General features: G+C 38.7%; 1 protein-coding gene across 5 annotated transcripts in view; it reads right to left on the bottom strand.

Moving 5' to 3' along the window:
* The window catches only part of EHMT1 (euchromatic histone lysine methyltransferase 1), a 300,279-nt gene that overhangs the window by 267,238 nt on the left and 17,469 nt on the right, over positions 1-15,572 (bottom strand). The gene's annotated exons all lie outside the window — the stretch shown is intronic.

Raw genomic sequence — 15,572 nt, 5'->3', positions numbered from 1 at the left:
CCAGCAACTGTGAGTTCTTCAAAGTGTCCCTCTTGGTTGTAGCAAGCTCACTCCTTCTATCTGAGCTTATATAGTGCTCTAGTAAACTAATCAAGGCCCATGCTGAATGGGCAGGGCCACGCCTCCATGGAAACTATCCAATCAGAGTCATCACCCTCAGCTGGGTGGGGTGCATCTCCATGGAAACATTCAAAGAATTACAATCTAATCAACACTGATACATCTGCCTGCACAAGATTACATCAAAGATAATGGCATTTGGGGGACATAATACATTCAAACCGGCACAAACTCCTAGAAGATAACGTAGGGAAATATCATCAAGACCTAATATTAGGAGGCCGCTTTTTAGACCTTACACCCAAAGCACAAGCAACTAAAGAAAAAATAGATAAATGGGAAGTCCTCAAAATCAGTAGCTTCTGTAACTCAAAGAAATTTTTCAAAAAGGTGAGGAAAAGTCAACACAATGGGAGAAAATATCTGGAAACCACGTATCTGATAAACTGATACCTTGTATGTATGTATGTATATATATATATATATATATATATATAAAGAAATACTATAACTCAACAATAGCACAAACAGCCAAATTATAAAATGAGCAAAAATATGAGAAGACATTTCTCCAAAGAGGAAATACAAATGGCTACAAGAAATATGAAAAAATGATCACCTTCACTAGCTATTAGGGAGACACAAATCAAGACCACAATGAGATATCATCTCACACCAATAAAAATGGCTACCATCAAACAAACAGGAAACTACAAATGCTGGAGAGTATGAGGAGAAATTGGAACTCTTATGCATTGCTAGTGGGACTGTATAATAGTACACTCTGGAAGACAGTGTGGCAGTTTCTCAGAAAACTAGATATTGAATTACCCTATGATCCTGAATTTCCACTTTTTGTTATATACCTAGAATATCTGAAAGCACTGACACGAACAGTCACTTGTACACCGACGTTCATAGCAGCATTGTTCACAACTGCCAAGAGATGGAAACAATCCCAGTGTCCTTCAACAGATGAGTGGATAAACAAAATGTGGTAGATACATATGATGGAATACTAGGCAGCAGTAAGAAGCAGCAAGGTCCTAAAACATATGGCAACAGGGATGAACCCTGAAAATATAATTCTCAGTGAAATAAGTCAGACACAAAAGGAGAGATTTTGTATATTACCACTTCTGTGAACTATCTGAATACTGTAAATCAATATCTTATGATACAGAATATTGGGAACCTAGTGATAGGCAGTAGCTAGTGGAGGGAAATGATACTCTAATATGTTCAGATATGTTAATGATGGTGAATTCAAAGGGGTGACGACTGTTTGTTAATGGGATTGTAAGTATCAGAGCTGTATTGAAGGTGAAAAGGGTTGAAAGGGGTTGTTTAAAGGCATGTTTCCCACAGATCAGCACTACAAATATAGATAGATGCTTGCATGATATACTTCTAAGGTATGGCACTAGCACAGAGAGTTGACAACAGAAGGGTATATGGGAAAAATCTACATATTGCTTACTAGGGGCTATAATTAATAGGAATACCATACCATAATACAAATAATTGAGGGCTGACAAGAACTACAAGATGTTTTGGGTCATGAGAATTGTTTAAAATGGAGACTGATGAGAATTGTGCAACTAAGTGAAGATAATGTGAGATGTGGATGGATTATCGTGGACATAACATATGCTATGTGAACTTAAGAACCCCCCTACTTTTTAAGTCAAGCCCTCAATATTGAGCTTGCTCAGGGGAAACTTATGGTTGTAAAGAGGAGGCTAAGAACACCTATACGTATGCCTAGGAGTCACCTCCAGAGAAGCTCTTTTGTTGCTCAAATGTGGACTTTCTCTCTCTAAGCCAACTCTGCAAATAAATTCCTCCCCCTCTCCCTGATGTGGGATAGGAACCCCAAGATGAATGAGCCTTCCTGCTGATGTGGGACATGGTTTCCAGGAATGAGCCTGACCCTGGCATGGAGAGACTGAGAATGCCTTTTTGACCAAAGAGGGAAAAGAAAGGCAACAAAATAAGGTTTTGGGGGCTAAGAGAATTCAAAGAGTCAAGAGGCTGTCCTGGAGGTTACTCCTATGCAAGCTTCACCTAGATATGCCAAATGGCCACAACAGTATGCTAAGCCCCAGTCAACAGTAGTACCAAAAACCTTAAAGAATACCCAGATCCCTATATGAGACTCTTCAGAGTTTTACTCACTCACTTTATTCATCAGAAACGTAAATCCTTCAAAGTGCTCCTATGCCAGCTGAGTCCCAAAACCCAGAGGCAATAGCCTCTTCAAGAACATCAACTAAATGTGTCCCCTTTGCTCATAAAGTTCACACCTCTTTTCAACATGAACAGGTTAAGGTGGTCACTGCCTAGACATCCCTGAAGATTAGGAAAGTGATTAAACTAGAGGAAGGGGAGCAACAGACAAGATGGAATTTAACAAAAGATTATGAATACTGAATCTTTATATAATTTTCTTTTTCTTAGTTGCTAGGGTATTAGAATAGCTAGAAGAATTGAAATGGTCAAACTGTAATACATAGTATCTTTTGAAATTTGTTCTGTAGCTACTTGTTAAATTGTAATTTGAAAGCTATACCTTTTGGTATATATGTTCTATTTCACAATAAGGAAATAATGAAACTATGGTACTATAACTCCAACAACTTTGGAAATATCCTACATATCTACCTGTTATATCATACTTTGAAGGATATTACCTTTTTGTATATATGTTACATTTCATAATAAGGAAATAATTGAAACTGTGGAACTGTAATCGATAATATTCTTTGAAATTTGCTCTCTACTTGTTAAATCGCACTTGAAAAGTTATCACTTCTATGTATATATGATATATTCAACAATAAAAAATATGATTAAAAAAGACAAAGCACAGCATGGGAAAAAATATTTGCAAAACAAATAGCTGGTACGTATATAAAGAACTCTTGAAACTCAACAAAAAACAAGTAAGCCAATCATAAATGCACAAATTTTTTAACATGGGCAAAAGATTTGAGTACACATTTTTCCAAAAAAGATAAACAAATGGCCAAAAAGCATGTGAAAAGATATACAACATTATTAGCCATTAAGGAAATACAAACCCTAACTATAAGGAGGTACCAGTTTGCACCCGCTGTGAAGGCTATAAACAGAAAGACGAACAGCAAGTCTCAGCAAGGGTGTGGAAAACTTGGAACCCCCTCGCCAGTGGGAATGTAAAATGGTGCACCCGCTCTGGAAAACAGCTTGGCAGTTCCTAAACAAACAGAGTTACCGCATGACCCAGCAATTTCACTTCCAGGGATACACCCAAGAGAACTAAAAACACATGTCCACACAAAAACTTATACATAGTATCATTAAGTACAGCCAACAGGTAGAAACAACACAAATGTCCACCAACTAATAACCAAAATGTAGGCAAACTGTGGTATATTCATACAATGGAATATATATGCTATGACATAGATGAACCCTGAAAACATGGTAAGCAAAAGAAGCCAGTCACAAAAGAACACGTATATGATTCCATTTATATGAAATGTCCAGAACAGGCAAATTCATAGAGACAGAAAGTAGATTAACAGTTGCCTGGTGGTAGGGGGAGGGGTGGAGGGTGGATTTGGAGGTGATAGCTTAAGGGTACAGGGTTTCTTTTTGAAGTGATGAGTATGTTGTAAAATTGATTGTGGCACTGACTGCAAAACTCTGTGAATACACTAAAACCAATGAATTGTACACTTTAAATGGGCAACTTGTATGTTATACAACTATCTCAATGGAGCTACATGTAAAATTCATAGTATGTTCAGTATCAACCTTCTCTTAAGCAAGCTCTTTAAGTGTCCCTATATTCATTTGTTATTTATTGAGTACTTACCACATGCCAGGCCTGTTCTAGGTACTGGAGATTAAACAGAGACAAGAATGATGAAAGCTGAAACAGGACAAGGCCCCTGTCCCCATGGAGCTTATTTGCTAATTTAAAAACTCAGTAAATAAACTATTAAACAAATACACAGACAAGATAATTTCTGATCATGACAGAGGCTTGGAAGTCAAAAAAAAGTGTGATGGATAGGGACAGTAGGAAGGGGCATGACTGACTTAAATAAGGGAAGCCCTCTCTGAAGAACCAGCATTTCACACATCATGGGAAAGAACATTCTGTGTAGTAAGAACAGTAAGTACAAAGGCTCTGAACCAGAACGACTTTGGCTTGTTTAAGGAAGAGAAAGAAGCTAATGTAGCAGAAACAAAGTAAGCAAGGTGAAAGAGTAGCTGGTGATAAGGTTAAAAGAGGCAGGCAAGAGTCAGATCACAGGAGCTATGGGAGCCTAGATTTTATTCCAGTCAAAACAGAAAGCCACTCAAGTGTTCAGGGAATGATACAATCTTATTTTTTAAATGAAATTTCTACTGAGATAATCATAGATTCACATGCCTTTATAAGGAGTAATACAGAGAAATCTCATACAAACTTTGCCTAATTTCCCCCAGTGATGATTTTTTTTTATTACAACAAATGTTTACTGAGTCTCCATTATGTACAAAATACAGTTCTAGGCATTCAGCATCGAGTACTGAGAAAGCCAGAAAATATTATTCCTTTCCAATGATGACATTTTGCAAAACCATAATGTTATCACAGCCAGGACACTGACACTGACACAGTTCACCCATCTTACTCAGATTTCATCAGTTTTACTTACATTCGTATGGGGGGTGAGGGTATTTGTACTCGTTTGGGTGTGGAAGTTCTATACAATTCTGTCAGCTGTGTGAGCTCACATATCCACCACCACAGGCAAGACACTGAACGGTTCCAACATAATCTGATCCTAGAGGATGACTGTGGCTTTGGGGGGCAGTCATGGAAGAGGAGAGTTAAGGCGCAACTGCTGCAATCCAAGGATTTTCTGATGGACTGACCAAGTACGAGATGTGGAAAAAAAAGAGCAGATCTAAGAATGATTCCTTCTCAGTATTTTTACAGGGACAAAAGCAAATTTTTATATTAATGTGGGAGAACTAACGTCTTTATGATGTCCAAGAAAAGAGATGGTTCAATTCTACTTTTGTTTCAGAAGTGTTTTACATTTTACCTCATATAAGTTTCACACAACTTATTAAGCTTATTTTAGTGTATTTTACCTAATTATTGTTGTAAGTGGCGTTACTGCTTTGCATGTGATTTTATCTTAATTTTACAACCAGTTCTCTTGCTGAATCATTTCATTGTCTGTGTTTTAACACCGACTCCTTGGGTTTTCCAGGTTTACTTCATCTCATCTGCAAATAGCGTTTTACTACTTATTTTCTAATTCTTTGGCCTCTAATTGTTCTCTAATCTGATTGTACTGATCAACTCCACCAACTAAGTGTTCAAGATTAGGTAAAGCAGTCTTGCCACGTTCTTGACTTTGGTGGGAATGTCTCCATGGTGTACCCATTAAATAAATAATATGCTGAATGTCAGAGACAGACAGATAAATAGGTGGATATGCACACAATAAAGGACATTTGGGGAACAACTGGGAAAATGAGAATTTGAACGATTTGTTATATTGTTTTTATTACATTACATTCAGGAAAGTAACCACTGTGCTTTGGTTGTATTAAGAATATCCTTAGTCTTAGCAGATAAACAGAAAAACTTACACAGGTAAAGGGTCCTGATGTCTGCATCTTACTGTCTACTAGCTCAGCAGCAATATTATCAAGAACATAATATAGAGAAAAGAATGAGAAAGCAAATGGTGAATCTAGTGAAGAGTATGTATTCACCATATATTCTTTCACATTTTGTATGGATTTGAAATTTTACACAGCAAAAAGTTGGGGGAAAATCTTTAAATTATACATCAGAGTAGTAACTCTTTCTAATTTTTAAGTTTTGCATTACCTCAGTTTACATTAAAGCTTTAAGGTATCTTATTTTAAAAAGTAAACAGTGAAAAGCCTCCTATGAAAAAAGATTTTTAATCAACAGATTTAGGAGGTGAGGTCATAAAGATTTAAAAGTTAGCAATAAGCAACTGAAAGAATCAAATATCTAGAAATAAAGTTAACTAAGGATGTAAAGGACTTATACATGGAAACCACAAAACATTACTAAAAGAAATCAAAGAGAACCTGAACAAATGGAAGGACATTCCACATTCATGGACCGGAAGACTAAATATTGTTAAAATGTCAATTCCACCCAAAGCAGTTTACATGCTCAACGCAATCACGGCAGAAATGGGAGGCCAATCATCATCAGTTATCTGGAAGGTGACTTCTGGGGAAGATGGTGAGGTAGGGAGCACCTGGGCTTGGTCCTCCCACCAGTATAACTATTAAACAGGCAGGAACTGTGTGAGTCAACTATTTTGAAACTCTTCTGAAAAGTCTTACTTCTAGAAGAGCACTGTGCAGCATCCAGGGAAGAGTGGGAGAAAGTGGCTGAGAAATTACAGTAAAGAACAGTAAACTGCTTTCTCAGCGCAGCAAGCCCTAAGCGGGGCCGGTCCCTGGCTGGCTGCTGCTAACAGAAAGGGATGTAAAAATCCTCTTCCTCAACAACAGGGGTAGGCACAGTCATCACTAATCACAGCTTTTGATTAACAAATTCGGATAGCTGGGTCCTGGCTCCAAGAAAGGAGTGGCAGCCATTGATCCAACATTCCCTGGACAAAGGCAGTGGTGGTGGATATTGAAGATGCAGGGCTTCCCCAGGGCTGTGGGGAAAGTTAGCTGCAGGGCTGCATGTGCTGGGCAGGTAAGGAAAGCTCAGCTTTGGGGAGCGGTCAGGTTTTTGGCACCCTTCCTTATCCCCCCCCAGGACACTTTGGAGCCAGTCTGCACCCACTTCACGGGTCCCTGGCCTTGTTTTGGCTGAGAAAGACCAAATCGGGAAAATTCTCCCCGGGCGAACTGCCTTCCAAAATTTGCCCTCCACGCAAAAGCAGTATGAGACAACAAAAAGAGCATAAAAAACTACAGAAGTGGGCATTCTAGGAAAATGGCCTACAACTTTGGATACCCTTCAGATCCCCAGGAGAGGGAGGTCTGTCCCCTGGGAAACAGAGGGGACAACCAAACTCCTATAAACAGGGGACCCCAAAACAAACTAACAAGGACAAGCCCAGGACAAGGCAGAGGCCCAGAAAGGCAGGGAAAACCCTGCACAGTGAATTTGCCTTGGGCAGACGTTCCAGATAGGAAGGCTGAAGCTCAAGAAAATCGATCTTATCACCAGCTGCTTATAAAACCAGGAAACAGACATCCCAGGGTGTAAATTCCACAGTTAACAGTGTAAAATATTAAAATGTATAGAGTGCAACAACAACACAAGACAAAGAAACAGGAAATGATGGTCCATCCAAAAGAATAGAATAAAAATACAAAAAAAAAAAAAAGATGATGAGAATGTGGACATACAGAACAAAGCCTTTAAAAAAAAATGCTTAAGGAGATGAAGATGTAGAGAAAGAACTACAGGATTTCAGGAAAACAATAACTGAACAATAAGAGAGCCTAGGTAAAGAAATAAACTGTAAAAAGGAACCAAACAGAACTACTGAAACTGAAGACCACAATAGCTGAAATTAAAAATGCCCAGGAGGGTTGTGTACTGGTTCGTACAGATTACGTCCTCCAGAAAGAGCCATGTTCTTTAATGCAATCTTGTGGGGGCAGAAGTATTACTGCTGACTGGGTTGGAATCTTTGGATGAGGCTGTTTCCATGGAGATGTGACCCATGCAACTGTGGGTGATACCTTTGAGTAGATCATTTCCACGGAGGCACGGCCCCACCCATTCAGCATGGGCCTTGGTTAATTCACTGGAGCCCTATAAAAGCTCAGACAGAAGGAGCTCACAGCTAGCTGCAGCTGACAGACACATTCTGAAGACGGCGTTAGAAGCTGACATCGACATTTTGGAGAAAGCCATTTTAAAACGCAGCCTAGGAGAAAGCGGACACCAGCCACGTGCCTTCCCAGCTAACAGAGGTTTCCTGGATGCCAAAAGCCTTTCTCCAGTGAAGGTGCCCAATTGTTGGTGTCTTACCTTGGACGCTTTATGGCCTTAAAACGGTGTAACCAAATAAACCTCCTTTATAAAAGCCAATCCATTTTTGGTGTTTTGCAAAATGGCAGCATTAGCAAACTGGAACAGGTTTCAAGACCAGATTAGAGCTGGCAGAAGAAACAATCAGTGAACTTGAAGACAAGACACTTGAAGTGTGCCAGACTAGGAGCAGAAAGAAAAAAAGAAATTCTAAAAGTGAAAATAGCCTAAGACAGATACGGGACACCATCGAGCACAACAATATACACACTATGGAAGACCCAGAAGGATAAGAAAGAGAGAAAGTGGCAGAAGGAATAACCAAAGAAATAATGACAGAGAACTTTCCAAACTTAGCTAAAGACATGAATATGTACATCCAAGAAGCCCAGAGAACACCAAACAGAATAAACATGAAGAAAAACACACCCTGTCATTTCTTGACTACACTATCAAATGAAAAGAACAAGAGAGTCTTAAAAGCTGCAAGAGAAAAGCAACGTGTTATGTACAAGAGAGTCCCAGTCAGATTGAATGCTGATTTCTTATCAAGAACAATGAAAGCAAGAAGACAGTTGGTTGAAATACTTGAAGTGCTGAAAGAAAACAACTTCAGGCGAGAATTTTAAATTCAATGAGACTCTCTTTCAAAAATGAGGGAGAAATTAAGACATTTGCACATAAACAAAAGCTGAGGGACTTCATCACCACTAGACCAGCCATAAAAGCAATGAAAGGAAAGGACACTAGACAGTAGTTCAAAGCAGCATAAAGAAATAAATACCTTCAGTAAAGGCAACCATTTGGTAAGTATAAATGCCAGCATTACTGTATTATATTATTTGGTATGTAACGCCACTTCTTAATTCCTACAGGTGCTAAAATGCAAAAGCATAAAAAGCAATAATAAATCTAGGTTTCTGGACATAATGTACAAAGATATCAGTGGTAACAAGTTAAAAATGGTGGGGGGGCACTGGGGAATGGGAAAGGATATATGCATGCTACTAAAGTTTAGTTGGTATCAAACTAAATATAACTGTTATATATTTATGATGTTAGACTTTAACCCTAGGTTACAAGGAAAACTTTCAGATGAAAAATATATCCAGACAGAAATGAGAAGGCACTTAATACGGTACAACGCAAGAAAGCAAATAAATAAAAAAAGAGGCTTTAACGGAAATGAGGGACAAAAAGGGTGTAAGACTTACTGTTCTAGTTTGCTAATGCTGACAGAATGCAAAACACCAGAGACGGATTGGCGTTTATAAAAGGGGTTTATTTGGTTACACAGTTACAGTCTTAAGGCCATAAAGTGTCCAAGGTAACACATCAGCAATCGGGTACTTTCACTGGAGGATGCCCAATGGTGTCCGGAAAACCTCTGCTAGTTGGGAAGGGACGTGGCTGGCGTCTGCTCCAAGTTCTGGTTTCAAACTGGCTTTCTCCCAGGACGTTCCTCTCTAGGCTGCAGTTCCTCAAAAATGTCACTCTTAGTTACACGTGGGATATTTGTCCTCTCTTAGCTTCTCCGGAGCAAGAGTCTGCTTTCAACAGCCATCTTCAAACTGTCTCTCATCTGCAGCTCCTGTGCTTTCTTCAAAGTGTCCCTCTTGGCTTTAGCTCCTCTTCAAAACCACTCAACCTGCACTGAGTTCCTTCTGCTTCTCAGCTCATTTATATGGCCCCACTGATCGAGGCCCATCCTGAATGGGCGGGCCAACACCTCCATGGAAATTATCCAATTAGAGTCATCACCCACAGCTGGGTGGGGCACATCTCCATGTAAACACTTGAATCACAATCTAATCAAAACTGATATATCTGCCCACACAAGATTACATCAAAGATAACGGCGTTTGGGGGGACAAAATACATTCAAAACGGCACACTTACAAAAGCTAAATAACAAAATGGCCGAAGGAAGACCTGTATTATCAGGAGTGACTTTAAATGTAAATGGATTGAACTCTCCAGTCAAAAGTCAGAGATCAGCAGAATGCATAAAAACGTATAACCCATCTATATGCTATAAGAGACTCACCTTAAAGTCAAAGATACCAGTGGGTTGACAGTGAAAGGAAGGAAAAAAGTATACCATGCAAGCAGGAACCAAAAGAGAGCTGGGTGGCTACACTAACATCAGATAAAACAGCCTTTGAGCCAAAAACAGCTACGAGGGACAAAGATGGTCATTACGTACTGACAAAGGCAATATTTCAACAAGAAGATTTAACAATGATAAATACATGTGCACATAAAAGGAGAGCCCAAAAATATACAAAGCAAATACAGATTTGAAGGGAGAAATTGACAATTTTTACATACAGTAGGAGACGTTAACACAACACTCTCAATGATGGATAGAACATCTAGTCAGAAGATCAGTAAGTATGTACAGGACTCGAATGATTCTCTAAACCAACTAGACGTAACAGATTTATATATACAGAAAACTGTACCCAACGAAAACAGAATGCACATTACTCTTGAATGCACATAAACCATTCTCCAGCAGAGACCATATGTTGGGTCACATAACACGTCTCAATAAATTCAAAAATACTGAAATCATATAGTGTATATACTCTGACCACAATGAAATGAAGCAAGAAATCAGTAACAAAGGAAGAAAGAGAAAATTCACAAATGTGTAGAAATTAAACAATATACTCAATCAATCAATGGATTAAAGAAGAAATCAGAGGCAAAATTAGGAAATAACTTGAGATGAATGAAAATGAAAATACAATACACCAAAACTTACGGGATGCAGCGAAGACAGTGCTGAGAGAAATTTATAGCTCTAAATGTTTACATTAAAAAAGAAGACTTCAGAGACCTAACCTCAAAATAGGAAAAACTAGAAAAAGAACTAAACCCAGAGCAAGCAGAAGGAAAAAAATTACAAAGATCACAGAGGAGATAAATGAAAAGAATCAACAAAACCAAAAGTTGGTTCTTTGAACAGATCAATAAAATCAACAAACCTTTAGCTAGACTGACAAAGAAAAAAAGAGAGAGGACAAAAATAACAGATATCAGAAATACAGGAGACATTACTACAGACCCTGCTGAAATAAAAATAACTATAAATGATACAATGAACAAATGTATGCCAGTAAATTAGATACCACAGATGAAGCAGACAAATTCTTAGAAACACACAAACTACCTACATTGTCTTAAGAAGAAACTGGGGCTTGTCAATCTTGTTGATCTTCTCAAAGAACCAACTTTTGGTGATATTTATCCTCTCTATTTTTTTGTTCTCTATGTCATTTATTTCTGCTTTAATCCTTGTTATTTCTTTTCTTCTACTTGGTTTAGGATTGGTTTGCTGTTCATTTTCTAGCTTCTTCAGTTGATCCATTAGTTCTTTGATTTTGGCTCTTTCTTCCTTTTTAATATATGAATTTAGTGTATAAATTTCGCCCTCAGCACTGCTTTTGCTGCATCCCATAGGTTTTGGTATGTTGTGTTCTCATTTCCATTCGTCTCTATATATTTAGCAATTTCTCTTGCTATTTCTTCTTAAACCCACTGATTGTTTAGAAGTGTGTTGTTTAACCTCCAGGTATTTGTGAATTTTCTAAGTCTCTGATGGTTATTGACTTCTAATTGTATTCCATTGTGGTCAGAGAATGTGCTTTGAATAATTTCAATCTTTTTAAAATTATTGAGGCTTGTTTTATGTCCCAGCGTATGATCTATTCTGGAGAAAGTTCCATTGGCACTAGAAAAGTATGTGTATCCTGGTGATTTGGGATGTAATGTTCTGTATATGTCTGTTAAATCTAATTGATTTATCAGATTGTTTAGGTTTTCAATTTCCTTATTGGTCTTCTGTCTGGTTGATCTATCTATAGGAGAGAGTGATGTGCTGAAGTCTCCCACAATTATTGTGGAAACATCAATTGCTTCCTTCAGTTTTGCCAGTGTTTCTCTCATGTATTTTGTGGCACCTCGATTGGGTGCATAGACATTTACGATTGTTATTTCTTCTTGTTGAATTGCCCCTTTTATTAGTATGTAGTGGCCTTCTTTGTCTCTCAAAACATCCCTGCATTTAAAGTCTATTTTATCTGAGATTAATATTGCTACACCTGCTTTCTTTTGGCTGTAGCTTGCATAAAATATTTTTTTTCCATCCTTTCACTTTCAATTTCTTTGTGTCCCTGTGTCTAAGATGAGTCTCTTGTATGCAACATATTGATGGCTCATTTTTTTTGATCCATTCTGCGAATCTATATCTTTTAATTGGGGAGTTTAATCCATTTACATTCAACGTTATAACCGTGAAGGCATTTTTTGAATCAGCCATCTTATCCTTTGGTTTATGTTTGTCATATATATTTTTCCCCTCTCTCTATTAATATCCTTTATTGTACCCATACCGAATCTCTTTAGTGCTGAACCTTTCTCCAAGTCTCTCTGTCCTTTCTTTGTTTCTCTGTCTGTAGGGCTCCCTTTAGTATCTCCAGTAGGGCAGGTCTCTTGTTGGCAAATTCTCTCAGCATTTGTTTATCTGTGAAAAATTAAAGCTCTCCCTCAAATTTGAAGGAGAGCTTTGCTGGATAAAGTATTCTTGGCTGGAAATTTTTCTCACTCAGAATTTTAAATATATCATGCCACACCTTCTCACCTCCATGGTGGCTGCTGAGTAGTCACTACTTAGTCTTACGCTGTTTCCTTTGTATGTGGTGAATTGCTTTTCTCTTGCTGCTTTCAGAATTTGCTCCTTCTCTTCTGTGTTTGACAGTGTGATCAGAATATGTCTCAGAGTGGGTTTATTTGGATTTATTCTATTTGGAGTTCGCTGAGCATTTATGATTTGTGTATTTATGTTGTCTAGAAGATTTGGGAAGTTTTCCCCAACAATTTCTTTGAATACTCTTCCTAGACCTTTACCCTTTTCTTCCCCTTCTGGAACACCAATGAGTCTTATATTAGGACGTTTTATATTATCTATCATATCCCTGAGGTCCGTTTCGATTTTTTCAATTTTTTCCCCATTCTTTCTTTTATGCTTTCATTTTCCATTCTGTCATCTTCCAGGTCACTGATTTGTTGTTCAACTTCCTCTAGTCTTGTACTATGAGTGTCCAGAATCTTTTTAATTTGGTCAACAGTTTCTTTAATTTCCATAAGATCATCTATTTTTTTATTTAGTCTTGCAATGTCTTCTTTATGCTCTTCTAGGGTCTTCTTGATATCCTTTGTGTCCCGTACTATGGTCTCATTGTTCATCTTTAGTTCTTTGAGTAGCTGCTCTAGGTGCTGTGTCTCTTCTGATCTTTTGATTTGGGTGCTTGGGCTTGGGTTATCCATATCGTCTGGTTTTTTCATATGCTTTATAATTTTCTGTTGTTTTTGGCCTCTTGGCATTTGCTGAACTTGATAGGGTTCTTTTAGGATTTGTAGACCAATTGAAGTCCTTATCTCTAATTTATCAGATCTACAGCTTCGTGGAGTACACTTTCTCTAAGTAACCAGCAGGTGGCGTCCACGAGCCACCTGTTCTCCACAAGCCAGTTCTCCCCTGCTTTGCCTTTGTGGTGAGTGGGGGAGTGAGTCTTGTGGGGTCCAATTGGTGTACCAAGCTTGCGTGTGTAGTTGGTGTTCCCCGCCCTGTATTTGGGGCGTGTTTCTGGGCAGTCAGGGAGGGGGGGTGGCTCTAACAATCAAATCTCCCTGGTGATCCTGGAGTTTTAAAGCTGCTGCAATAGTCTAATCCTTCAGTTCAGTCCTGCCACAGTTTGTCTCTGCCACTGACCCACAAGTCCTTGGTATTGGTGTATGGCTCCTGAGACATAGGTGTTCTGGGGATGCCCAGGAATGACTATGGTCTGTTAATTTCTGATGGATATAGTAGGAACAAGTTCACAGAAATGCTGTTTTATTAGGTAACTTTCTTGGGGTAAAGTAGGAACAGTTTGGAAGTAAAGCAGTTATCTTAGGCTAGTTGTCTTTTTCTTACTCCCTTGTTATGGTCTCTTTGAAATGTTCTTTTATTGTATGTTTTTTCCTTTTAATTTTTTTTTTCATACAGTTGATTTAAAAAAGAAAAAAAAAGTTAAAAAAAAAAAAAAAAAAAAAAAGGAAAAAAATATGTAGTGCCCCCTTGAGGAGCCTGTGGAGAATGCAGGGGTATTGGCCTACCCCACCTCGATGGTTGCTAACACGACCACAGACATAGGGGACTGGTGGTTGGATGGGTTGAGCCCTCTACCATAGGTTTTACCTTTGGGAAGACGGTTGCTGCAAAGGAGAGGCTAGGCCTCCCTATAATTGTGCCTAAGAGCCTCCTCCCGAATGTCTCTTTGTTGCTCAGATGAGGCCCTCTCTCTCTAGCTAAGCCAACCTTGCAGGTGAAATCACTGCCCTCCCGTCTACGTGGGATCAGACACCCAGGGGAGTGAATCTCCCTGGCAATGTGGAATATGACTCCCGGGGAGGAATGTAGACCTGGCATCGTGGGACGGAAAACATCTTCTTGACCAAAAGGGGGATGTGAAAGGAAATGAAATAAGCTTCAGTGGCAGAGAGATTCCAAAAGGAGCCGAGAGGTCACTCTGGTGGGCACTCTTACACACAATTTAGACAACCCTTTTTAGGTTCTAAAGAATTGGGGTAGCAGGTGGTGGATACCTGAAACTATCAAACTACAACCCAGAACCCATGAATCTCGAAGACAATTGTATAATAATGTAGCTTATGAGGGGTGACAATGGGATTGGGAAAGCCATAAGGACCACACTCCACTTTGTCTAGTTTATGGATGGATGAGTAGAAAAATAGGGGAAGGAAACAAACAAACAATCAAACAGACAAAGGTACCCAGTGTTCTTTTTTACTTCAATTGCTCTTTTTCACTTTAATTATTATTCTTGATATTTTTGTGTGTGTCCTAATGAAGGTGTCAGGGATTGATTTAGGTGATGAATGTACAACTATGTAATGGTACTGTGAACAATCGAATGTACGATTTGTTTTGTATGACTGAGTGGTATGTGAATATATCTCAATAAAATGAATATTTAAAAAATAATAATAATAATAATCCAGAGGGTATCATGTGGTAAGTTTCTTGAGGGCAAGAACACATTGCCATTCCTATCTTTCCCTCAATGCACATTGTAAGACGCTGGAGGCAAAGCAGTTGTTGGTTTAATGAATTATGAAGCACAAGGCTGGGCACAGGGAGCGTATTTGCCCCCAGAAATTCAACATTTGCCAGAACATTTCAGGCAGGAGAAAGCACAACCCCTCTTCCCCCATGGTGTGTGTGTGTATGTGTGTGTGTGTGTGTGTGTGTGTGCGCGCGCGCGTGCGCATGCATTCGTGTGTCTTCATGAATCTGGTCATCTAAATATGTCATAAGCCCCATTTATGGTGTATTTTGTGGTGGTTTTGCAAACCAGGAAAATCCATTTGAATCTTGTATTCTTAGGTTGCCCTGTTCCTTTGC

Source organism: Choloepus didactylus, chromosome 10, assembly GCF_015220235.1.
Source record: "Choloepus didactylus isolate mChoDid1 chromosome 10, mChoDid1.pri, whole genome shotgun sequence".
Classification (NCBI taxonomy): Eukaryota; Metazoa; Chordata; class Mammalia; order Pilosa; family Megalonychidae; genus Choloepus; species Choloepus didactylus.
The sequence above is the reverse complement of the archived record's forward strand: the minus strand, read 5'-3'. Positions and strand labels throughout refer to the sequence as shown.